The sequence below is a fragment of the Staurois parvus genome, unplaced genomic scaffold (genome assembly GCF_062004578.1).
Source record: "Staurois parvus isolate SC_StPar_1 unplaced genomic scaffold, SC_StPar_1.0 ptg000686l, whole genome shotgun sequence".
Lineage (NCBI taxonomy): Eukaryota > Metazoa > Chordata > Amphibia > Anura > Ranidae > Staurois > Staurois parvus.
This window is the reverse complement of record NW_028318482.1, coordinates 2,084,100-2,110,860: the sequence shown is the minus strand read 5'-3', so window position 1 is coordinate 2,110,860 and position 26,761 is coordinate 2,084,100. Positions and strand designations below refer to the sequence as shown.

Sequence of the window (26,761 nt, the reverse complement as noted above, 5' to 3'; positions counted from 1 at the left end):
GGCGTTAGAGTTCGCGCATGCGCAGTAGAAGCCGCGGCCGCCCGCTGGGCACCAATGGCAGCGCAGGGCGGGATATTTAAATTGCCCTGAGCTGTCATTCAGTGCCTTCTGGTCTTCCCTGCATCCGTGAACCTGTGAACCTGTGAACCTGTGAATTGTAAGTTGTGACCCGGATTGTACCTGACCTTGCTGTTTTCTCCTATCCTGACCCTTGCTTTGCCTGACCTCTCTCTTGAATGCCCCTGATTGGATTTGACCTGCTGTTGCTGACCTGGCGTGTGACCCGACCATTCTATGCCCGCTGCCTTGTACCTTGCCGTCCTCTCTGTTACCGACCCGGCCCGTCTGACCTTGCTCGTCCATCCATCCATCCCTTGCAGTGGGGTCTTCTGACCTCCTCACATCAGACTCTTCCCCGCGGGAGCCCTTGGCGCATACCACTACCACTGCCGGACGCACCCAGTAGCCACGACCTGGTCTCGGGGGGCTCCAAGTCCATCCCCACCATCAGGGGCCCTGGTGAACAAGCACCCTGGGACTTAGATTCCGTGCGCTGGGGACGCCTATTCAGTGGAGTGCTAGTGGTACCGCCAGGCGGTCCCTTACAGGTGAAGAGCAAGAGAACCCATCTGTATCTGAAAGGTGCAATGAAACGGTAGTCTCGCCCCAAACAAATATAGCTGAAAAAGGTGAACTAAGACGTTCATCACGGGACAGAAAACCGACCCAAAAGGTGCTAGAAAATTTGGAGCAAGAGGCAGCACTGAAAGGAAAAAAGTTTGTCCGAATGTATGAGAGGTGGAAAGCATACATCAAAGACATTCGCAGAAAGCTAAAACAAGACAGCATAAAGGAGAATTTGAGTGAAATAATAGAGACAGTAGAAGATTCTGAGTCAGAGCTTATGACAGCATATGTGAACTTGCGGTCGTTCTTGACACCCTCCCAGGATATTGTAAGAAACATGGATACATGTACTGCAGTCACTAGGGATTTAGTGAAGCTTATGAGAGAACTATCATCTGCAGCAAATTATGATGAAGTCAAGGCGCGAAAGGGAATGAATGAGCTCTTCATGAAAGACTATGCTAGGTCCTTAGGAGAAACCACAATCTCAATTCTGACTTCCATCACTAGCAGAAGCGCCAGCCACATAACAGACTTCTCAAGTACATCAGCCAAAAGAAAGGAATTAGCTTAACAACTCGCTGCCAAAAGAGCAGAAGTAGAGATGGAATCTGCCATTGAGGCTCAGCGCCAGGAAATGGAAGCTCAGCACCATAAAATGGAGGCTCAGCGCCATAAAATGGAAGCTCAGCACCATAAAATGGAGGCTCAGCGCCATAAAATGGAAGCTGAAATGGAGGCTCAGCGCCATAAAATGGAAGCTGAAATGAAAAGTCTGGAAAGGCAGAAGGAAATTAAGATTATAGAAGCCAGACTCAGAGTGCACAAAGAGGATACGAATCAGGGTAGTCATAGATCCAAATCAGTACTAAGTGGAGAAGCTGACTCCTACGTTCTTCCTTACGCCCAGGAAAATGGAAGGAAATCTCCAGCATGTAGTAAAGAAATAAGTCATAGTCCTTCCATCCCTGCTCAGAGAGAAATGAAGAGAGACTCACCTGATTCAGAACAAAGTGGAAAAAGAGAACCAGATAATTCAACTCCCTTATGTCATGGCAGTGGTCACGAGGATGTTACAACTGTTGACCCGGCAAAACCTCAGAGAATATTTCTCACTAGACTTCCTGTTCCGGAACCTACTATATTCTCCGGAGACGTACTGAAGTTTATAGAATGGAAGGCAAGTTTTGAAATGATCATTGAACATAATTGCTCCCGTCCAGTGGACAAGTTATTCTACCTCCAGCGGTATACTGGCGGAGAAGCAAAAAAGGTTCTTGAAGGTAACTTCTATAGGAAAGATGAAGAAGCCTACAAGCAAGCTTGGGAAAAATTAAATGCAAGATATGGTCATCCCTTCTTAGTACAAAGAGCTTTCAGGGAGAAGTTGATAAACTGGCCTAAAATAGGTCCTAAAGAACACTTCAAGCTCCAAGAGTATGGCAACTTCCTGCAAGCATGCAGCAATGCTATCCCACATGTTCAAGGACTAGAAGTATTGAACGACTATCTAGAAAACCACAGGATGCTAGCTAAGCTACCAGAACAAGTGGCTTCTGGATGGAATCGCTATGTGACTAAACAGTTAGATCAAGGCAAAAACTTCCCAAGTTTCAAAGAGTTCTCTGAATTTGTCAATAAGGAAGCACGAATAGCGTGTAATCCAGAAACAGCATCTTATGTCTTAAAACCCTTAGAAGAAAGGCCTACAAGAGAGATAAGACGCTCAAGAGCAACTAGCTTTGCAACCAACACAGCTACTAAAGGTCCAGATGCCCATGAGAGCAAGTTCAATGTCATTACTGGGATCAGAAAAGAGTCAGAACTGACAAGTCTTCAGACTACCTTCAAGTGTATGTTCTGTGAAGAGAATCACTCCATACATAAGTGCCAAAGATTGAAGGAAAGGTCTCCAGACGAAAAGAAGAAGTTTGTGTTTGATAATCAGCTGTGTTTTGGATGTTTAAGAAAAGGCCATATTACTAAAGAATGCAAGAAAAAGGCCACTTGCAGCGTTTGTAAAGGACGCCATCCTACACTACTACATGAAGAACGTCTAAAGAAAGAGAAATCCTTAATGCCCAAGAACACTGAGGAAGAAAATAAAGCAACAGTATTCTCTTGCAGAGTGAGAGAAAGAGAAATCAATGGCACGTCAATGGTTGTACTAGTGTGTATTTCAAATCCTAAAAGGAAGAACAAGAAGGTATACGCCTATGCGCTACTGGATGCCCAGAGTGACGTCACCTTCATTGATCAAGAAATCTGCAAGAAATTACAAGTGGCCACAGAACCAGTGAAACTCAAACTCACCACAATGACAGGAAGAAACACATTGGTGAACAGTCAAAGAGTCAAAGGACTGAGAGTTAGAGGACTCCACTCAAACTGCATATTAGATCTACCTCCAGCTTATACAAAAGACGACATACCTCTGGATCGAGATCGCATACCTACCTGTGAAACAGCCAACAAATGGGAACACCTATCTGTCATATCTCATGAAATGTCGCCGCTGAAGGAATTTGGTGTTGGACTGTTGATAGGCTACGACTGTCCCGAGGCGTTGGTGCCACGAATGATAATCGCAGGAGGAAAGGGTGAACCCTACGCAGTCCAGACTGATCTAGGATGGGGTGTTGTTGGAGGAAAACGACAGATTGCAGATTCAGGACAGGTGACAGGATTGTGTCATAGAATATCTGTCCAAGAGTTACCAACTGTAAGTCCAGCGAAAGTACTCAAAATCCTAGAATCCGACTTTGCAGACGTAAGTTCTAATGAAAAGAATGTACTCGGATTGGGATGGAATGTAGAAAACGACAATTTTTTCTTTGAAATATCCATGGAAGAGAAAGTTCCAACTAGACGTACCATTCTTTCTGCAGTAGCCTCAATATATGATCCATTGGGATTCTTGGCACCAGTAATCCTCAGAGCAAAAGAAATACTGCAAGAATTATGCAGACAGAAGTTGGGATGGGACGAACCCATACCTGCAGGCTTGAGGCCAAGGTGGGAGAGTTGGATAAGAGACTTACAAAATTTGAAAGAAATTCGGATACCCAGATGTTTTGTACCTCCTGATTTCGGAAAGTACAAGAAAATAGAACTTCATCACTTTTCAGATGCCAGTAGTCATGGTTATGGTCAGTGCTCCTACATCAGAGCAATAGGAGAAGAAAAGATACACTGTGCCCTAGTTATGGGAAAGGCCAGAGTAGCACCCAACAATATTCAGACAATACCAAGACTCGAACTAACGGCAGCCGTCGTTTTAGCATCAGTAAGTCAGTTTCTGAGAGAAGAATTGGAATTGAAAATAGATGAAGAGCATTTTTGGACAGACTCACAAGTTGTCCTAGGTTACATAAACAATGAAGCTCGGAGATTCCACACCTTTGTCGGTAACAGAGTTCAAAAAATTCGAAAAGCAACGAATCCAGAACATTGGCACTATGTTGACACAAAGCAAAACCCGGCAGATCATGCTTCAAGAGGATTAAATGTAACAGAATTGAAGAATTCAAACTGGTTCACCGGTCCAGAGTTCCTTTGGGAAAGGGAAATCATACCCAGTGAAGGTTATACAGAACTGTCTATGGGTGATCCAGAAGTAAAGGTAGTTCAAACATTGAGCACTGCTGCCAAGTGTCAAGATGACATACTTGAACGACTAGCCAGATGTTCAAAGTGGAATACAGTCATAAACATTGTAGCTCGAATTCAACGCTTAGCAAAAGGAATCAGAAAGAAAGAATCGTTGAATGTAGAGGAAAGAGTGAAAGCTGAAGAAACGGTTATAAGACTCATTCATAAAAGATTCTACAGTGAAGAGTTGAAGAGACTTAGTCAAGAACCTAAGAGACTTCCAAACAACCACCCATTGTATAAGTTTAATCTTATTCTACAGGATGGTATACTGAAGGTGGGAGGGAGGCTGGAAAATGCATCGCTACCTAACAAAGTTAAGCATCCAGCAATTCTACCCAAAAATTCTACCTTCACAAGATTGATTACTCAAAGCTGTTTGAGAGAAGGTGGTTACTGGATAGTGAAAGGAAGCAAAGCTATAGCAAAGTACATAAGCAAATGTGTAATCTGTAGAAAGACACGTAGACCTACAGAAGAACAAAGAATGGCTGATCTACCAGCTGATCGTGTAAACCCATCACCACCATTTCTTTATAGCGGAATGGATTGCTTCGGCCCATTTATCACCAAACAAAACCGCAAGGAGTACAAGAGATACGGACTGATATTTACGTGTCTAAGCTCCAGAGCAATTCACCTGGAAATGTTGGAAGATATGTCAACCGACACCTTTATCAACGCCTTAAGATGTTTCATAGCCATTAGAGGTACTGTCAGAGAACTTAGATCTGACCAAGGATCTAATTTTGTTGGAGCAAAGAATGAATTGAACAAGGCTCTAAAAGAGATTGATAAAGAAAAAGTAACTGAGTACTTGTTAGAGAAACAGTGTGATTTTCACATGAATGCTCCACATGCAAGCCATACAGGCGGAGTCTGGGAGAGGCAAATCAGAACTGTAAGAAACGTACTAAGTTCAGTGTTGAAAAAGAACGCCGGAAGATTAGATGATGCTTCACTTAGGACACTATTCTATGAAGTAATGTCTATTGTTAACAGTCGTCCACTTACAGTCAACAACATCAACGACCCAACAAGCTTGGAACCTCTAACTCCCAACCATCTACTTCACCTTAGGTCTGATTACATACAGCCACCACCTGGCAACTTCACCAAAGAGGATTTATACGCAAGGAAAAGATGGAGAAGAGTTCAATATCTATCAGAGCAGTTTTGGAATAGATGGAGCAAGGAGTACTTAGCTCATCTCATACTAAGAAGTAAATGGCAAATGCCTAGAAGAAATGTTCATGTTGATGACATAGTGTTAGTAAAGGAAGACGACTTACCTAGAAGTCAATGGAAATTGGCCAAAGTCCTAGAAGCTCGAAAGGACGAAGAAGGACTAGTAAGAAGAGTTTTGTTACAAATGGGAGACTCAAAACTGGACAAAAAGGGAAAACGTCTCACAACTCCACTCAAGTTGGAACGTCCAATACAAAAGTTAGTTGTTCTGCTTGAGAGTAACAAAGACACTTGAGAGTTGAGAAACTGATGGAAAATTCCTCAAATTCATGTTCAATTCCTATTATAGAGAACATAGAATTATAGGTAATTTTGGTGGGAGTGTAGCTGGCCAGCTAAGACCAGTCCTAGATTGCTAATATGGTTCACATATATGTGTATACCAAACCTGCCAATAACCTCAGTATAGTATATATGTGCATATGTTAAAGCCAAAAGCAAAATCATTGCTGTAATTTATGTCTTTGATTGTTATATGACATTTATATATTCATTGTGTTAACAGAAGCAGAAAAGGAAAATATGCCTTTAACAGTTAGTTAAAGATGAGCCAATCACAGACAGCCTCATACTGTACAGAGCCTTAACCAATCCCAGCCAGTTTCACATCTATGCCTGTGTAAAACTCCCTGCTAGGATTTTCTAGAGACACATGCTCACCAGACAGAGGAGGAAGCAGACAGTTCCAATCAGAAGAGCTTTATGGAAGCAGAGAAGGCCAAATAGGTATTTAATGCACTTGTGTGTTCCTCTGTTGTTTAACAGTGCAGGTGGATCTGTGTGTTGAAACTGTTGTATGTGTTTACTTGTAGTTCCACCGAACGAACTTACGAACTTACGAATCCTATTGAACTTATCAATCTATCGAAATATACAGAACAAATTTATTGAATCTATTGAACCTATCGAGATAAGCTATCGAATCAAACCACTGTAATATGAAAGAAATAAGCTACTGTATGATAAATGAAACAAGCCATTGTAAGCAGTGTTATATGAAGAAGATTGAAGTTATTAAAGAAGTTAACTAAAGTATTCGGTGTGCTCTTTAAACCTACTGCATCCATAGAGCAGCATTGGAGGAATTACAGAGTAAAGTCAGTCTAATCAAACAAAAGAAACAGCAATTGCATAATTTTTCTAATGCCACAGCGCACTAGGCACCAAAGGGTGCTGCGCCTGCCACAATACATGCATAGATTTCTTTCATTCAACATCTAATAGATTCCTCCATCCATGCTAAATGTTTAGTCCGTGTGCATCCAATCCTGACATTTAATGTACCGAGGGAGACAGGTGCTGTGTCCAGCCCCATTGCTGACAGCCTGTCAGAGTCTATGGCAGACTGAAATACGCTGCAGCTGGACAGGGCTAAACACTGTACTGGGTGGTACTTGGGTTTAGGGTCCTATATGTGCCGTATGCCTGGAACACAGTAAACCTGGATTCCGGTCATGCATCACTGGACACATACAGAGCTAAGTACCACTCAGTACAACATTCAGTCTATGGTTGCCACCTCATCCCTTTAAAACCAAACACATATTAATTACACAGGTTCTGAGTATAATTTAATTCAGAAAAGGTACTAAGGCTTGGTTCACACCTGTGCGGGTGGTGCCACTGCGGATCCCCACAAAAATCCATGCAGCCTCGCCACCCGCATAGAGGTATGCGGACCCGCGGGCTCCTGTACGGGCAGCGTTTTCAGAAGAAGTGCAGGGACTTCTTCCCTACGTGTCACAGTGCACGGCAGTCCATTCAAATGAATGGGCTCTCATGCCCGTGCAAAACGTAGCCTGCAGCACAGCCGCATGTATGTGAACCAGGGCTAAGTGAGTAGCTCCATGCACACAGGCATTTTAATAATGCTGTTAGCGTTAGCTGTGTAAAATCATGAGTTTTTGAGCTTTTTTACATTAGCGTTTAGGGGTGTTTTGCCATCGTTTTTAACTTTTTTTACCCCCCCCCCACAATTTTTTTTGCTCAAAAAACTGTCCAAAAACACCGGTTTGCCACATTTTACAGCATTTTGCCGTGCTTTATTGCATTTTTCAGCATTAGACTCCATGCACACTGGGCGTTTTAATAATGCTAGCTGTGTAAAGTCACATTAAAAATGGGAGTCTTCAGCTCTTTTGCATTAGCGTTTAGCTGCGTTTTGCTGCTTTTTTTGCGTTGGCGTTTTTTTACCACAAAAAAATTTATTTTTTGCTCAACAAATCTCCAGAAATGCTGGTCGCATTTTACCGCATTTTGCTGCTTTTTTCAGCATTAGAGCATTTTTAGGATCCATGCACATTGGGCATTTTGATAACGCTGGTAACGTTAGCTGTGTAAAGTCACGTTAAAAACATGAGTTTTTCAGCTTTTTTTAACATTTTTGTATTAGCGTTTAGCGGCGTTTTCCCATGTTTTTCCGCGCTTGCGTTTTTAGATGTTTTTTTTACCAAACAAGGTCCAAAAATGCTGGTTTGCAGCGTTTTACTGCGTTTTGCGTGTTTTTCAGCGGTAGAGCGTTTTTACAGCTAAAAACTCCTCTTGAAACCCGCAAGTCCGTTAGAGATTACCTACCACTTCATGTCTTAACAGGAATTGAGGGGATATCTCCCCTCTGGGGACAGACAGCAATAAAAACGTAAGGCTAGATTAACACCTACGGAGGTTGCGTTTGAGCCGTTTTTGCATTGTGTTTTGCGTTGCATTTTTGCCCGTTTTTACCATGTTTTTGATGCAATTTGCATTTCTTTTCTCTTTTTTTCCTTGTTGCTGGGCGGATTTAAAAACACAAAACACATCAAAAACGTGGTAAAAATGCACTACTTGCTTTTGTGCAGCATTTCCATTGACGCCTATAGAATCGAAAACACAATTTTTTGCTTTCAAAAAAGTCCCTGACCCTTTCCAAAAAAACACACTGGGTGAAAACACGCAGATGTGAACATGTCCTATAGGAAATCATGTTAAATGGACTGTACTGCGTTTCTGCAAAACACAAAATGCTGCGGAAATGCTTAGGTGTGAACCTAGGTAAAAGAGGATCTAACACCCTGGTGCCCGAACTGCAGCCCAGGGGCCTCATTTGACCTTTTGGTTATTATTTTGAGGCCCTCAGGGCCTCTGCAGATAGTAGTCTGTGTTTTCCTTGCATAAGTATTTATTCAAGCCAGTGAAGGAAATGTGTTCTTTAGACTGAATTTCTGCATTTAATAGCTTGGTTTAGCTCCTTTAGTATCTTACTTTTTCTGAGCTGTCCATCCCCATTCTCTAGTTATGTTTTTGCAATAGATCTGGTTGTGAGAAATATGAAATGTGGAAAAGTCATTTTTAAAGTGAAACTAAACCCTCCTATTCTTTTCAGCCAAGGATGCCACCATCTTAGCCTCTGTTTGATCTTCAGCTGCCGTGATGCTGCACATGTGATCCGTTATGACACCAGCCATTCTATAGCATCTTTGGTTATGAATGGTCTCTGACCATCTCCTGGAGCATACCTGTAGTCACGGAACATCTCTTGTATCATGTATGCAGTCTCTGATCATCTCCTGTAGCAGGTCTGCAGTCTCTGACCATCTCTTGTATCATGCATGCTTTAGATTGTAAGCTCCACGAGCAGGGCCCTCCTATTCCTTATGTACTGAAATGTATTGTAATTGTATTGTCTCCCGTTATATTGTAAAGCACTGCCCAAACTGTTGGCGCTATATACAGTCAGGTCCATAAATATTGGGACATCGACACAATTCTAACATTTTTGGCTCTATACACCACCACAATGGATTTAAAATGAAACAAACAAGATGTGCTTTAACTGCAGACTGTCAGCTTTAATTTGAGGGTTTTTCAATCCAAATCAGGTAAACGGTGTAGGAATTACAACAGTTTGCATATGTGCCTCCCACTTGTTAAGGGACCAAAAGTAATGGGACAATTGGCTTCTCAGCTGTTCCATGGAAAGGTGTGTGTTATTCCCTCATTATCCCAATTACAATGAGCAGATAAAAGGTCCAGAGTTAATTTCAAGTGTGCTATTTGCATTTGGAATCTGTTGCTGACAACTCTCAAGATGAGATCCAAAGAGCTGTCACTATCAGTGAAGCAAGCCATCATTAGGCTGAAAAAACAAAACAAACCCATCAGAGAGATAGCAAAAACATTAGGCGTGGCCAAAACAACTGTTTGGAACGTTCTTAAAAAGAAGGAACGCACCGGTGAGCTCAGCAACACCAAAAGACCCGGAAGACCACGGAAAACAACTATGGTGGATGACCGAAGAATTCTTTCCCTGGTGAAGAAAACACCCTTCACAACAGTTGGCCAGATCATGAACACTCTCCAGGAGGTAGGTGTATGTGTGTCAAAGTCAACAATCAAGAGAAGACTTCACCAGAGTGAATACAGAGGGTTCACCACAAGATGTAAACCATTGTTGAGCCTCAAAAACAGGAAGGACAGATTAGAGTTTGCCAAACAACATCTAAAAAAGCCTTCACAGTTCTGGAACCACATCCTATGGACAGATGAGACCAAGATCAACTTGTACCAGAGTGATGGGAAGAGAAGAGTATGGAGAAGGAAAGGAACTGCTCATGATACTAAGCATACCACCTCATCAGTGAAGCATGGTGGTGGTAGTGTCATGGCGTGGGCATGTATGGCTGCCAATGGAACTGGTTCTCTTGTATTTATTGATGATGTGACTGCTGACAAAAGCAGCAGGATGAATTCTGAAGTGTTTCGAGCAATATTATCTGCTCATATTCAGCCAAATGCTTCAGAACTCATTGGACGCCGCTTCACAGTGCAGATGGACAATGACCAAAAGCATACTGCAAAAGCAACCAAAAAGTTTTTTAAGGGAAAGAAGTGGAATGTTATGCAATGGCCAAGTCAATCACCTGACCTGAATCCGATTGAGCATGCATTTCACTTGCTGAAGACAAAACTGAAGGGAAAATGCTCCAAGAACAAGCAGGAACTGAAGACAGTTGCAGTAGAGGCCTGGCAGAGCATCACCAGGGATGAAACCCAGCGTCTGGTGATGTGTATGCGTTCCAGACTTCAGGCTGTAATTGACTGCAAAGGATTTGCAACCACGTATTAAAAAGTGAAAGTTTGATTTATGATTATTATTCTGTCCCATTACTTTTGGTCCCTTAACAAGTGGGAGGCACATATGCAAACTGTTGTAATTTCTACACTGTTCACCTGATTTGGATGTAAATACCCTCAAATTAAAGCTGACAGTCTGCAGTTAAAGGACATCTTGTTTGTTTCATTTCAAATCCATTGTGGTGGTGTATAGAGCCAAAAATGTTAGAATTGTGTCGATGTCCCAATATTTATGGACCTGACTGTAAATCCTGTATAATAATAATAATATCTGATCATCTCCTGAAACATGTCTGCAGTCTTTGACCATCTCTTGTATCATGCATGCTTTAGATTGTAAGCTCCACGAGCAGGGCCCTCCTATTCCTTATGTACTGAAATGTATTGTAATTGTACTGTCTCCCTTATATTGTAAAGCACTGCCCAAACTTATATAAATCCTGTATAATAATAATAATAATAATAATAATATCTGATCCATCTCCTGAAACATGTCTGCAGTTTTTGGCCATCTCTTTTAGCTTGTCTGCAGACTCTGACCATCCCCCTGTATCATGTATGCAGATTCTGACCATCTCCTGTAGCATGTCTACAGTCTCTGATCATCCCCTGTGTTTTGAATGTCTGCAGTTTCTCACCATTTTCTTCTACATGCCTGGAGTTTGTGACCATACAGTATATAGTAGCATGTCTGCAGTCTCTGACCATATTCTTTGTTAATGTCACTAGGCTCAGACCATCTCTTGAAGCATGTCTGCAGTTTCTGACCATTTTCTTGTATCATATCTGCAGTTTCTAACCATCCCCCATAGCACATCTGCAGGCCTTGACCATCTCCTGCATTATGTCTGCAGTCTCTGACCATTTCTTGTAGCATGTCTGCAGTCTCTAACCATTCCCTGTAGCATGTCTACAGTCTCTGACCATTCCCTGTAGCATGTTTGCAGTGTCTGACCATCTCGTGTACCATGTCTAGAGTCTCTGACCATCCCCTGTAGCATGTCTGCAGTCCCTGACCATCTCTTGCAGCATGTCTGCAGTCCCTGACCATCTCTTTTAGCATGTCTGCAGTCTCTGACCATCTCTTGTATCATGTATGCAGTCTCTGATCATCTCTTGTAGCATGTCTGCAGTCTCTGACCATCTCTTGTATCATGTATGCAGTCTCTGATCATCTCTTGTAGCATTTCTGCAGTCTCTGACCATCTCTTGTATCATGCATGCTTTAGATTGTAAGCTCCACGAGCAGGGCCCTCCTATTCCTTATGTACTGAAATGTATTGTAATTGTACTGTCTCCCTTATATTGTAAAGCACTGCCCAAACTTATATAAATCCTGTATAATAATAATAATAATATCTGATCATCTCCTGAAACATGTCTGCAGTCTTTGACCATCTCTTGTAGCTTGTCTGCAGACTCTGACCATCCCCTGTATCATGTATGCAGACTCTGACCATCCCCTGTATCATGTATGCAGATTCTGACCATCTCCTGTAGCATGTCTACAGTCTCTGATCATCTCCTGTATCTTGTCTGCAGACTCTGACTATCCCCTGTAGCATGTCTACAGTCTCTGATCATCCCCTGTACAGGGGTGGACTGACCACTTGGAAACTCGGGCACTGCCCGAGGGCCCGGGGTCAGTAGGGGGCCACATGAGATGCCCCTGGTACCTTTTTCATCATAGGCTTTTTGAGTTTGGGCAAGGACACAGGGGCCCCATGATCCCCTATTGCCTTGGGGCCCCATGAGTTGTCAGTCCGCCCCTGCCCCTGTATCATGTCTGCAGACTCTGAGCATCCCCTGTATCATGTCTGCAGACTCTGACCATCTCCTGTATCATGTCTGCAGACTCTGACCATCACCTGTATCATGTCTGCAGACTCTGACCATCCCCTGTATCATGTCTGCAGACTCTGACCATCCCCTGTATCATGTCTGCAGACTCTGACCATCCCCTGTATCATGTATGCAGATTCTGACCATCTCCTGTAGCATGTCTACAGTCTCTGATCATCCCCTGTATCTTGTCTGCAGACTCTGACTATCCCCTGTAGCATGTCTACAGTCTCTGATCATCCCCTGTACAGGGGTGGACTGACCACTTGGAAACTCGGGCACTGCCCGAGGGCCCGGGGTCAGTAGGGGGCCACATGAGATGCCCCTGGTACCTTTTTCATCATAGGCTTTTTGAGTTTGGGCAAGGACACAGGGGCCCCATGATCCCCTATTGCCTGGGGGCCCCATGAGTTGTCAGTCCGCCCCTGCCCCTGTATCATGTCTGCAGACTCTGAGCATCCCCTGTATCATGTCTGCAGACTCTGACCATCTCCTGTATCATGTCTGCAGACTCTGGCCATCTCCTGTATCATGTCTGCAGACTCTGACCATCACCTGTATCATGTCTGCAGACTCTGACCATCCCCTGTATCATGTCTGCAGACTCTGACCATCCCCTGTATCATGTCTGCAGACTCTGACCATCTCCTGTATCATGTCTGCAGACTCTGACCATCTCCTGTATCACGTCTGCAGACTCTGACCATCTCCTGTATCACATCTGCAGACTCTGACCATCCCCTGTATCACGTCTGCAGACTCTGACCATCCCCTGTATCATGTTTGCAGACTCTGACCATCTCCTGTATCATGTTTGCAGACTCTGACCATCTCCTGTATCATGTCTGCAGACTCTGATCATCTCTTGTAGCATGGTTGCAGTCCCAGACAGCTTTCTGTAGCATTACACTAAGTGAATATTTTTTTGGCTCTTTTACTAAGTGACCTTCTTTTCACTTTGTGTCACTGTTCCCGGTTTAGGCTGTATGACCATGGGCTACTGTAAAGTCAGACTGCATGCCAAATGAAACACTTGCTTACAAAGTATCCTATGTCAGGTACACTCTTAAAGGGTAAGCACACTATACGTATCCAACCTTCGTTGGCCCCAGTCCCTTCCTACTGCATGTCTGTAAGAGCACAATACTCCTCTGCCACAGTTCCATCCAGTTGAGGCAGTGTATTGGCACACTGAAGTAGTATTGGCATCTTAAGAGAGGAAGTGTGTTAGGACTACAGGAGGGGAGGTGTTCTGTAGTCCACAGAGAACAATGTAACTGATAACAATACAGCAGAGAGCTCAGGAAACTGTCATAAAACACATACTTGTAATGTTTTAGTGTGTAGAGAACAAATGCAAGAGCCTAAGGAAGCTGCAAAATGAGTGAAAGGTATGCCGCATAAAGGTTTTCATTATTTTATAATGATAGTGAGGACTAGGACTACGGTATGTTTGTTTCTGGTATGTTGTTGTGGTGACTAGAAATTCTGATTTGGCATTGTGTCATTTAATCAGTTGTTATTTGTATTGTTATTGCAATTATTCTGATTCATCCATGTTCCACCACTGCTTTTCCTCTTGTGCACTTGCAGTAGATTTAAAGCCAAAGTTTCTTCCTTTCTTATTAAATTTCGATAAAACGTGAAAGTGTCAAAAGCCAGGTCAGGTTTTATTACTGTGTGTCCCCGCTGGGAAAATTCCCCCTATTTATCCTGGTGGTCATTGCCACTAAAAGTGATGGGAAATCCATTACCTTGGATTTTTTTTTTTAATGAAGACATCTATTGCAGTGCCCACCAGTAACAGTGGATTTCTCAGCACCTAGGAGAGATTTCTTCTCACTTTCTGTTGTGTCTCTGGAATAGAAAGTGAATAGAAATATACACAGCAGGAATCAGGACACAAAAAGCAAAAAAAAAAAAAGACTTTAGATATACTGTACGTTATTGCCTCTCACACTGTCACATGCTCATTGTCCTCAACCAGGGTGCCACAGCACCTTGAGGTGCCATTTGGCTTCCCCTGGGGACCCACAAGCATGAGACCCAATTTGCCCTGGATTGGTGGGAGGACTTTGTGATCTGAGAGAAACTTTGATGTGATGTGGGGGTTCTGTCATAAGGATACTCTGATTTGATGGGGGGGACTCTGATGTGATGTAGGGCTTCTAATGTATAGGGGGGAAACTCTGATGTGATGAATGACCTCTTATATACATATATAATATACATTAAGACCTCTAATGTATAGTGGGGGGAGACTTTTATGTAAAGGGAAGGGTCTGATGTGATGGGGGGATCTCTGATTTGATGGGGGTATTCTGATATGATGGAAAACCTCTAAGGTATAAGGGAAACTTTGATGTTAAGGGAACGCTCTGATGTGATGGAGGACCTCTAATAAATAGGGGTAACTTTGACATGAAGGACTTTGATATGAAGGGAAGGCTCTGATGTGATGGGAGAACTCTGATGTTATGGAGGACCTTTAATGTATAGGGGGATCTCTGATCTGAAGGGGGCTTTTGATATAAGGTTAATTTAATCAAGGTGAAGATTAAGTTTTTTTTACATTTTAGACTGGGGTTAAAGGGTCCCAAAAAAGGTTGAGAAAGGCTGTTCTATCATGTGAACTGGGGATATGCACTCTTGACATGGATAGTGAGTGTATGTTTACAATGGATATACAAAGTCTACACACCCCTGTTAAAATGTTAGGTTTCTGTGATGTAAAAAATGAGACAAAGATAAATAATTTCAGAACCTTTTCCACCTTTAATGTGACCTATAAACTGTACAACTTGTTGAACAACAAACTGAAATCTTTTAGGCGGGGTAAGTAAACTAAAATAATGTGGTTGCATAATTGTGCACACCCTCTTATAACTGGGGATGTAGCTGAAACCAAGTTTGAACTTTTTAGCCATAATTCCAAAAGATATGTTTGGCACAAAAACAACACTGCAGATCACCAAAAGAACACCATACCCACAGTAAAGCATGGTGGTGGGAGCATTATGCTTTGGGGCTGTTTTTCTTCAGCTGGAACTGGGGCCTTAGTCAAGGTAGAGGGAATTATGAACAGTTTCAAATACCAGTCCATATTGGCACAAAACCTTCAGGCTTCTGCTAGAAAGCTGAATATGAAGAGCAACTTCATCTTTCAGCATGACAACAACCCAAAGCATACATCCAAATCAACAAAGGAATGGCTTCACCAGAAGATTAAAGTTTTGGAATGGCCCAGGCAGAGCCCAGACCTGAATCTGATCGAAAATCTGTGGGGTGATCTGAAGAGGACTGTGTACAGGAGATGCCCTCACAATCTGACAGATTTGGACTGTTTTTGCAAGGAAGAGTGGGCAAATATTGCCAAGTCAAGATGTGCCATGCTGATAGACTCATACCCGCAAAGAGTGAGTGCTGGAATCAAATCAAAAGGTGCTTCAACAAAGTATTAGTTTAAGGGTGTGTACACTTATGCAATGATATTATTTTAGTTTTTTATTTTTACTTCCCTCCACCTAAAAGATTTCAGTTTTTTTGTTCAACTGAGTTGTACAGTTTATAAGATACATTAAAGGTGGAAAAAGTTCAGAAATTATTTATCTATGTCTAATTTTTTTACATCACAGAAACCTAACATTCTAACAGGGGTGTGTAGACTTTTTATATCCACTGTATAAGCCCAAAAACAAAAATGTAAGCAGCATTAGTTTTTCTCTTTTCCGGGCTTCTTTCCCTTTATTTTCACCTGGTGATCCTGCCAGTAAGGGCACTTCCTTCCTAGAGTGACAATGCTCACTTTCTGTACTCCATTTATGCAGAAGCAGTGTTGTCACTCTAGGACAGGAATCATGTTAGGACTACAGAACATCTCCTCCTGTCCATAATACAGTGAGGATGTGGGCTGTAGTTCACAAAGGTAATTTTCAGCAGGAAGATGAGACTATATGAGATAACACTGCTGAGAGCACAGGACAGAACTGGATTTCTGCCAGGATCAATGGGATTTATTTTTATTTTTTTTTTGCGCTTTTCGAATACATATAAAAAAAAACTTTGGATGATATATATAACAGACCAAAAGGGAGCAGATAAGAGAAGTTCATTGTAAGAGTTAACATACAGTGTGAGGGCTCATTCACACATGTGCATTGTGGCACGCTACCACAATGCGAGGTAACACACCTGTTCTATGTGTGGTGCATTGCGGTGCCACTCATTGTGAATGGTACCCAATGCACTGCAGAGTATAACCCAATACAAAACGCACCGCAGGGCACCACAGCGCATATATTGTGTATAGTGGTGCACTGTGTTTAAAAAAAAATCATGCACATTTTTCATCTATTATCTTGTGTTGGCAGCTCATTTATAATGAATGGGCCGCCTTAATGCAACGCACACAAATGCAGAATGCTTTAGTGTGAATGGGCCCCTATTTAAGCCTCTTGACATATACCGTACAGTATATATCCTTACCTGTTATACGGTGCACTGTGCTCAGTTCAGCAAGGATCTAGTTTGGCTTTGGCGCATCAAATCCTGCGACCTGTGCAATGAAGATGCTAGGGCTTGGTTGCTCCAAAGATGAAATCCACTCAGCTCCTTCAGACTTATAGCTGCTCGCAGCAGGTTGACGTGCAGAGAAATTGAGAGGGAGATTAAACAAAAGAGATCTTGTGCAATTACTCCCTGGATATTCCGGCAAGTGTGAACATGTTCCCCTACAGAGCGTCCCTCTGTTAAAGGGTAATCTGTTAATGATTCCGGTCAACTTTAACTTTACAAAGAAGCAGGGACTGAGGGAGGGGGACTGGGGAGGAGGGACATCCGAGAAAAGAAACAAGAGAACAATGTTTGTCAGGAGGACAGGTCAGAGCTGTGCGCTTCACCACTGAGGATCCTGTCTGATACTCACTGGCATGTTCTAAAATGGATTATTGTCTTCACAACATGTTTCAGGAAGCGTAAATACCGCAGCTGGCAGGGCAATCCCCATGTAGTGCCGGTAAAGTCATACACTGGCAGATTTTCAAACAACATTCGTACTAAGATTTTCAGTACATTATTTATTTATTACAGGTACTTTTTGGCACTGCCAATTTACACAGCGCTGTACACATATAATATATATATTGTACATTCCCATCAGTCCCTGCCCTCAAGAAGCGTACAAACTAAAATCCCTAACTTACATTCATACATAAACATACTAGGGCCAATTTAGACAGGAACCAATTAACCTACCAGCATGTCTTTGGAGTGTGGGAGGAAACCCACATAGGCACAGGGAAAACATGCAAACTCCAGGCAGGTGGTACCATGGTTGGGATTCAAACAAGCGACCCTAGTACTGCCAGGTAGAAGTGCTAACCATTTAGCCACTGTGCTGCCCCAGTATATCTGATTATTTGCCAAATGTTGTTCGAAAGTACTTAAAAATTTTGTTGTTTTGAACATTTGGAACAAACAGACTTCCCAGATGAAAACCACATTCACTGTTAGCCCTGGTTCACACTAGAATGTGGTGTGGGAAACCCTCGATCCGTGTGCGTTCCTCACATGGTGTTAAAATTACATTGCCCTTGCAATCTGCAGTTGGTGTTGCTGCAATGTGAACGACACCCCAAATGCAGTGCGTTTGCCTTCACCAGATCGCACGGTACAAAACAACCATGCGATCCAGTAGCAGTGCATTTCTGAAATTGGCACATGCACTACTTTGGGGCAATGCAGTATGATTCAAAATAAATGGGCTCAAAACGCACCACGCTGAATCACATGTGAATTGTACAAGAATGCGGTGTGCTTCCTGTGCGATTCACATGTGATTCATAGGTGTCTAAATCTTCCTTTCCCCCTAAGCCCAATCTCCATTCGAATTGTGCTTCAGAGGCTACTGACAGGCAGTGAGGAAGCAACGTGACACCTCCTCACTGACTTTTTTAATCCCCCGTTTTTGCTGACATGCAATGCACACAGTTGCAGGCCATTTGCAGTGCTTCCTTTTTTACTTGAGTGCTGCCAACCGATTGCTACAAGTTGAGTAAACTTTGCTGTGGATACAAAGCAAAGGATTGCAACCATGGCAAGTAAACACTCCTGTTTGATGCCTATTGCAGCTTAAGGTGGGGGGGGGGGGGGGGGGGGGGGGTAGTTGGCAGGCAGCAAAAATGCATCTGAACCATGCATTTTTGACCCCCCCCCCCCACCCAAACTGCGTGTCTAAATGAAGCCTAAGGATTTTTTGATCAGAGAAAACAGATTTCACCATCGACACAAGCGAGGAGAATGGAGGACTCCTCCTTGCTGTGCCATTGTATTCTGACACAAGGGCTCCTCCGGTGTCGGAGTACATTGATCAGTGGCTGCAGCCGGCTGATCGAAAACAGTTTTTTCAACAGTCCTGTGCTATAGAAGTCGATTGTTAGATCTACTTTTGCTGAGCAGGAATGGCCATAGATGGATCTAAATTCAACCAGTCCCTGATGAACTGGCCGAATTTGTATCCATCTTTTGGCAGCTTTAGAAATTTAAGAAAAGTTTTTCATCCTGCTCCTTCAAATTTACAAATTTACTTAGATTGAAAACAAACATCCATTTGCCCTTTGCCAATGATTAAAAAATGGAATTAACGTTCTGGCCAACTTATGGGGTCAACTCACACCATGCAGCGGCTGGTGTGGTGGGCATAGGCAGAATCACATCAATGCTGATCACGGCACATCACACTGTTCTTTTTTCTTTTTTTTTTTAAAGAACTTTATTGAAATGTAACTGTGGGACATTCCATTAAAGCGGCTCTCCAGTCAAATCTGAATAAAAATAAAGTCAGCAGCTACACAAAGTGTAGCTGTTGACGTTTAAAAAACAGCCACTCAGCTGTCCCACAATCCAGCAATGTGCTCACCGCAGCCAGTTTTACCGGCCATCCTCTCTCCCTGGCGCTGGCATCTTAAGTGTGGGCACCTGGCTGTAACAGTTTTCAACTTCACAGCCGGGTGCCAACTCGCATGAAATGAATCTCTGGGACCTGTCACATGTCATGTGGGGGGAGGAGGACAACTTCCGCTTCCAATTGCCTAGGCAGTCGCAGCGGAAGTGGGAGTGGGTACCTGTCAAAATCGGGTACCCTCTCCCCAAAGGTGTCAATTCCTCATGGGGAGCGGGGGACAAGTACTTTTGGGTGGAGCGCCACTTTAAGTTCTATTGGCCGCCACGCTGTGCAAGGTGGTGGATTGCCTTTGCACTGCACTGGAGAAAAGGATGGGCTGCCATACTCTTTTTAGCACACACCACCTGCACATCAATGCAACGCTGTGGTGTGATCTGGCTGGCATTTTGCCTTGTATTGCTGGAATAACCACCCAATGTGGTCCCACTACTCTTGGTGTGAACAGCACAGGGCTTAAAAGTATTAAAGAACGTGGGTCAACATAACAGCCAGACAACTAGTATTTTCAGTAGGAGGCCAGCAATAGACGCTGTATTTCTCTGGTTTACTTTTAGAGCCTGTTAACACTGCCAGCACATTAAACCGGAATGGTACCTATGCTGAGAATGCAACCTCCTGTGTGCAGTAAACAGCAGTACAGCCACTATGCACGGGACCCTGAAGCTAGTGGAACTCACTGGAGTAGTGGTGTCTACTACAGTGATTTCCAGCTTCCACGGAGATCCCACAGGGACGGCACATACATTCTTACATTGGTCCAAGCTGGACCTCCATCTATCTGGTTTGTGTAGATGGAGGAAATGATACTGTAAGTGTATGGCCAGCTTTACTCATATTTAATCTCATTGTGGGCTGGTGATGGTTCCTTGTGTTCATTTCTCTGTCTTTTGTGGTTGTTTTCCTGTGTCGCTGTATACTTTGTACTGTGGTGTCTGCGTGCAGCTAATCCCTTGGAGTGTTGAACACACAAATGTCAGATTACTTCTACTGAATCCGTATCTAAGTAATACAAGGTTTCTCAAACAATACAAGTTATGTACATACTCTCCCCCAGGGGATGAATAGTTGAGCATTTGCCAATGTGTAAACATAGTGGGTTCATCTCAGGAAAGATAGGACAGATGTCCTACACAGACCATACATGTGAACTATCCTTCTGGAACTAAATTCCTCTGTCCTTCTTTATAAAGGACAATGAGGGCCATTCAGTAAAGCATCCTCAGTAAAAGGCAGAGGAAGAGTTCATATGCATAAATTAAAATAAACTCTCCATGGGCATTATCCCTCAGATCATTTAAAACATAATACCTTTCACCTCCATTGTGTGTGGGGGTGATGGTTAATGAAATGGGAACTTATGTATGCTCAAAGAGTGATACCAATACCAAAGTAAAAAATCAATAATATTTTATTACACTCAGAAGATAGGACCATCCATACATTGTTACTGAATTCCAGCACGAATCACATCATATACATATAGTTGTCCACTGTATGGTGTCTAAAATCAACTTGTTTCATGATTCATTTGCTTCTTTAGGGTCCTGCACCATAATATATGTATCTGATGGTCCATTTTCACAGCCAAGATAAAGGATCCCCATATTGGGAACAACATTAACCACCAGGACAAGGATACAACCTCAAACCCAGTTGGTATTTAACAATTTGATGCTATACTGTACAGCAATAAATTCAAAAAGATTTACAGCCAAATATAAGGAAACTGGAGGTAATTAAGACCAGCTTGATGCTGACATACTGAGACAGACCAGTGCTCATAGTGGGGCCGATGTGTAGAGTACAGGTAATCTTTCATGAATGTGACAACTTCTCACTCTAGCTTGCTGGTTGCTAGGACGCCGGCAGCCACAGGTCTGCTAGCAACCAGTGATGCATCCCTAGCTTCATTCATCTGCAAGGGGAGTCCTGGGCCGAGAGATGAATGTGAATATAGAGGCGGGATGTGAGACAGAGATGTGTCATTGGTTGCTAGGATGCTGTCGGCTGCACAGCTGACAGTGTCCTAGCAACCAATGATGTTGTGTGGCTCGAGGACTGAAAATGGACATGGTCTGAGATAAGGACACTCCATCTTCAGTGCTGGCCCCAGCATACCTCCACATGACAAATTCATGTAACTGTTTATGAATTAAAGGGAATGTTTCATTAAACAAAGTAGTACTTTATTGGTATCCAGGGCTGCCATTAGAAATCATGGGGCCCTGTACAGTGCACTTGACAGGGCCCTTTAAACATCCAGAGGACAATACTGAGAAAGCACACTGTGGTGAACTGTGGGTGTGGCAAAAGCAGCTTCACCTTTTTAAAGCTACAGGAACAGGAGAGTGTGACTACTTCTACACCCCTGGGCCTACAAGGGAGAGGGCAGTCAGATGCAATACCCAGCTAATTCTCACTGGAACTACATTCCCATGTGTCTTGGAATTCTTTGCCCTGGGATACTCTCATGATGGCAAGGTGGCTGAGGAGATTTATTTAAGGGGACCAAGTGCTCCTAGTAAAGACTGTGTGCTGATTCTTCAAAAGACAAGAGCCACTCATTATAATTAGAGATGAGCGAATTATTCAAAAATTCGGTTCGGCTGATTCGCCGAATTCGCCGATTAAATTTGCTTCGTGCTGAATATATTCGCTGCGAATTTAACTTATAAAAAGGGTGTTTCTAGGCTTCAGAGAGCCTTTATATTAGTGCAGAACACTGTACCTTTAATTTAAATGCCCTTGGAGTCTGCTGGGGAAGAGAAATAATACTGTCAGTCAGTATGACATGCAGATGAGTGCCGTCGATCTTAGAATCACCGCACACTTCACTCATTTGGGCAGTCACGGGGCCAAAACCAGAGTGTGGAGCCACAGTGTGGCGGTGGAGGCAGCAGCAATGGGAGGCCATACAGCACCCTATGACAAAATGGAACCCACCAGCAGTGTGAGGAGACCTGAAAGTGGCACATGGCAGAGTGTGGCGATGGAGACAGCAGCAATGGGAGGCCGTACAGGGACCCATGACACACTCTGGACCTGGCAGCAGCATGAGGAGGCGGTACAGGGGCCCATGACAGATTACGGGCCTGGCAGCAGCATGAGGAGTCGGTACGGGGGCCCATGGCAGATTACGGGCCTGGCAGCAGCATGAGGAGGCGGTACAGGGGCCCATGGCAGAGTGGCGGAGCGTAAGCAGCTAAAATTGAAGGCCATACAGAGGCCTATGTTAAAAAGTCCCCCCAGCAGCAGCGTGGGGAGACGACTATCAAGAGTTCAATGGCAGAGTGGCGGAGCAGAAGCAGCTTCAATTGAAGGCCATACACAGGCCTAGGTTTAAAAGTCCCTCACAGTTAATTCCAATAACGAACTCTACTCCTCCGTGCAATCTACTTACGAGACCCTGGGCAGGTCTGGGTCCAATTTGTGGTAGAGACTGGTTTTGTTCAGCCATGCTTGAGTGAGTAATAACAGGTCTGTGCTGCCCTTTGGTGTCTGGCTTAATGCGCACAACACTGAACGTCCCAGCGTTTGTCAACGATTTGCCGTTAAGTGATGCAAACCCGCTGAACCACGTTCATGAGGAGCCGGTACAGGGGGCCATGAATCAGTATGGACCTGGCAGCAGTGTGAGGAGACCCGAAAGTGGCACATGGCGCAGGGTGGCGGTGGAGGCAGCAGTATTCGGAAGACATACACAGGACTAGTTTAAAAAGCGGAAGCCGTCAGCAGCGTGAGCAGACGACAGAGGCACATGGCGCAGGGTGGCGATGGAGGCAGCAGTATTCGGAAGCCATACACAGGCCTAGGTTAAAAAGCGGAAGCCGTCAGCAGCGTGAGCAGACGACAGAGGCACATGGCGCAGGGTGGCGGTGGAGGCAACAGTATTCGAAAGCCATACACAGGCCTAGGTTTAAAACTGGAACCCAGCAGCGTGAGCAGACGACAAAGACGCATATGGCAGAGGATGGATCTGGCAGCAGTATGAGAAGGCGGTACAGGGGCCCGTGGCACAGTGTGGTGATGGGGGCTACAGCAACTGGATGCCAGAAAGTGGCCGATAGGGCTATATACTGCATGGAATTATAAAGTTGTAAAGACAGCGGCCTATAAGGCTATACACACTATAACAATCATGACTTGATTGACCATTGGCCTATAAGGCTATACACAGCATGAATATCATGACTTATTCTGAGAGTGGTTTGGAAGGCTATATACAAAAAGTAATTCATGAGCTGTCCGGACAGCGGACAATAAGTACATATATACAAATCAATTCATCAGCTGTCCAGCCAGCGGCCTCAAAGGCGACACATATAGAAAGCAATTCATGAGCTGTTCAGACAGCGGCCTCTAAGGCGACAGATATACAAAGCAATTCCCGAGGTGTTCAGGGAGCGGCCTGAACGGCTAGGTTATTAGGTCAGTTGTGTCAGGAACTGGTGGTTTGAAATCCAGACTAATCCACGCCTGATTCATTTTCACAAACGTGAGTCTCTCCACACTTTGGGTGGACAGTCGTGTCCTCCGCGGAGTTACAATACCTCCTGCCGCACTAAACACGCGCTCCGATGCCACGCTACTGGCCGGGCATGACAGCCTTTCAAGGGCAAATTCAGCTAGTTGGGGCCAAAGGTCAAGTTTCGTTGCCCAGTAGTCAAGGGGATTGTCTACCTCGGTTGGCAGGGTGCTGTCCAAGTAGGCCCAAGCCTGTTGTTTGAGGTCCTGCTCCAGGTCCACCTGATGCTGCTGCTGCTGCGGCTGGTTAGTAGTTTCCTCACTGCGCTGGTGAAGAAAGCTACTCATCATCGACTGCAGACTGAGGCAGCCACTGCTGGTGGAGCTGCCACTGCTCCTACCACCCCACCCCTCCCCTGCTGCCATGGCAGCGGAACGCGAGCGCACAGGGCCCACAGTGTCTGAGGATGGACGTTGGCGCACAAAGGCAGAGACCAACTGACTACATAGGTGGTTTTTATAGTACTTTATTTTGGCCTCCCTCTCAGCAGGTGTGAAAAAGGCCACCATTTTTGAACGGTAGCGAGGGTCCAACAAGATGGACAGCCAAAAGTCATCCCTCTGTCTGATGGTTATTATTCGGCTGTCGCTACGCAAGCAACCGAGCATGCTATGGGCCATTTGTGCCAAGGAATGCGAGAGACTCCCTGCCTCCATCTCCACAGCATACTGCCACGGTGCGTCTGGGTCCTCTGTCTCCTCCTCCTCCTCTACCAGATGCTCCTGCTCCTCCACTCCTGTCCGCTGAGTGGAAAAACCACCCATTTCACTCAATAATTCCTGAGCACCAATGTCCTCCTCTACCTCCTCCTCTTCTTCCTGTCCTGCCCCCACAGGGGTTATGTGGCGTTGAGATCTGTGCGCCACGTCTACCGCACCCTGACCAGCCATTGTTAACAGCATTTGTTCCAGGACGTGCAACAGAGGAATGACGTCGTTCATCCCATAGTCCTGCCGACTCACGAATAGCGTGGCCTCCTCAAAGGGCCTGAGCAAGCGGCAGGTGTCACGCATGAGCTGCCAATGGCTGACATCTAAGTTACACAGGGGAGTACCTTTATCCGCTTGTAACATCAGGAAATCGGTGATGGCCTTTCGCTGTTCGTAAAGGCGGTCTAACATATGTAGGGTTGAATTCCACCTTGTTGCAACGTCGCAGATCAGGCGATGCTGTGGAATTCCGTTCTGCCGCTGCAGCTCAAGGAGGGTGTGCTTTGCGGTGTAGGAATGGCTGAAATGCATGCAAAGTTTACGTGACATTTTAAGGATGTCTTGCAGTGGGATGGTGGATTTTAGGAACCGCTTGACAACCAGATTGAACACGTGAGCCATGCATGGCGCATGGCACAACCTTCCTTGACGCAGAGCAGACACCATGTTCTTTCCGTTGTCGGTCAACATGGTTCCGATTTTCAGTTTGCGCGGAGACAGCCATCTGTCGATTTCTCTGTTCATTACACTCAGAAGTTCCTCCCCTGTGTGACTACGTTCGCCAAGGCATACCAGGTGCAGCACAGCGTGACACCGTTGCACCCTGCACATGTGATATGCCGGTCGGGTAATGGGACTTGGCACGGGGGTGGCGGCTGAGGACACGGCGGAAGAAGAGGTGGTAGAGGCGGACATCTTTACTGGACCAAGGACGTGCAAACGTGGAGGCAAAAGCGGCGTGACCTGTCCAAGTTGCTGGTGCGGCTGTGCCGGCACCACGTTCACCCAGTGGGCCGTAAATGACATGTACTGTCCCTGACCGTAGTTACAGCTCCACACGTCGGCGCTGCCGTGCACTTTGGCAGAGACCGACATGCTCAAAGACTGGCCCACCATCTCTTCTACATGTGAATGCAGGGCTGGCACTGCCTTTTTGGCGAAGAAATGCCGGCTTGGCACTCTCCACCGCGGCTCGGCACAAGCCATCATTTCTCGGAAAGGTGCTGAGTCCACCACTTGGAAAGGGAGGGACTGCAGCACCAGCAACTTGGACAGGAGGACGTTCAGCTTCTGCACCGTCGGGTGCGTGCTCACAAACTGTTGTCTCTTGGAAACGGATTCCAAGAAAGACTGCTGACGGAATCCGTGAAGAGGAGTAGCAGGAGAAGGAGCATCTGAACGAGCGGAAGATGCCAACGAGCGACAACTCCCCTCAGCAGAGGTGTTGGAGCCTTGACTGGCTGATAGAGGGCGATTGACGTCGGGTGACGGAGCAAGTAACGGAGCGGGTGATGGAGCGGGGGCTGGGTCAGGCAGAACCGCCGTATCTTTATCACGGTTTTCCCAGGCCACCGAATGGCGACGCTGCATATGCTGACGCAACGCTGTAGTCCCAACATTGGCCCCCTGGCCACGCTTGACTTTCTGGCCACATAGTCGACATACGGCTACGTTTACTTCCTCAGGCGGCTTGACGAAAAATTGCCACACCGCCGAGTAGGAAACTTTGCCCCCGCTACTCCTCACTGGCTGACTGCTACTTCCTCCGTGCACACCGGCACCACTACTGGCCGTGGTGGTAGGCTGCAGTGGAGCTGGTGCTCTACTCCGTGGCCGTTTGGCTCCACTGACACTGCTGCGACCCTGCTGCCTCCTGGGCAACCCACCGACTGTTTTGCTCGCTGGCAAGCTGGCACCCTCTTCTCCTGATGATGCGGAAGCAATAGCCTGATGACGACGAGGCTGCCAAGTGCGATCAGCCTCATCATCATCAATTAGGGTCTCCGCGTCACTACTAGCCCCCTCGGCTGCGTGTGGGTCAGGAGACAGACCTGTCTCTAGACCGGCTACCGAGCCACTCTCCTC

At 45.0% G+C, this 26,761-nt stretch overlaps 1 protein-coding gene across 1 annotated transcript in view; it reads right to left on the bottom strand.

The window, feature by feature from the left end:
- The window catches only part of ANKRD65 (ankyrin repeat domain 65), a 65,868-nt gene extending 48,584 nt beyond the window's left edge, over positions 1–17,284 (bottom strand). Inside the window, exon 1 of the mRNA XM_089652533.1 lies at positions 16,966–17,284. The gene's annotated coding sequence lies outside the window, so the exon portion shown is untranslated. The remainder of the gene's footprint in view (positions 1–16,965) is intronic.
- Positions 17,285–26,761: the final 9,477 nt, after the last annotated feature.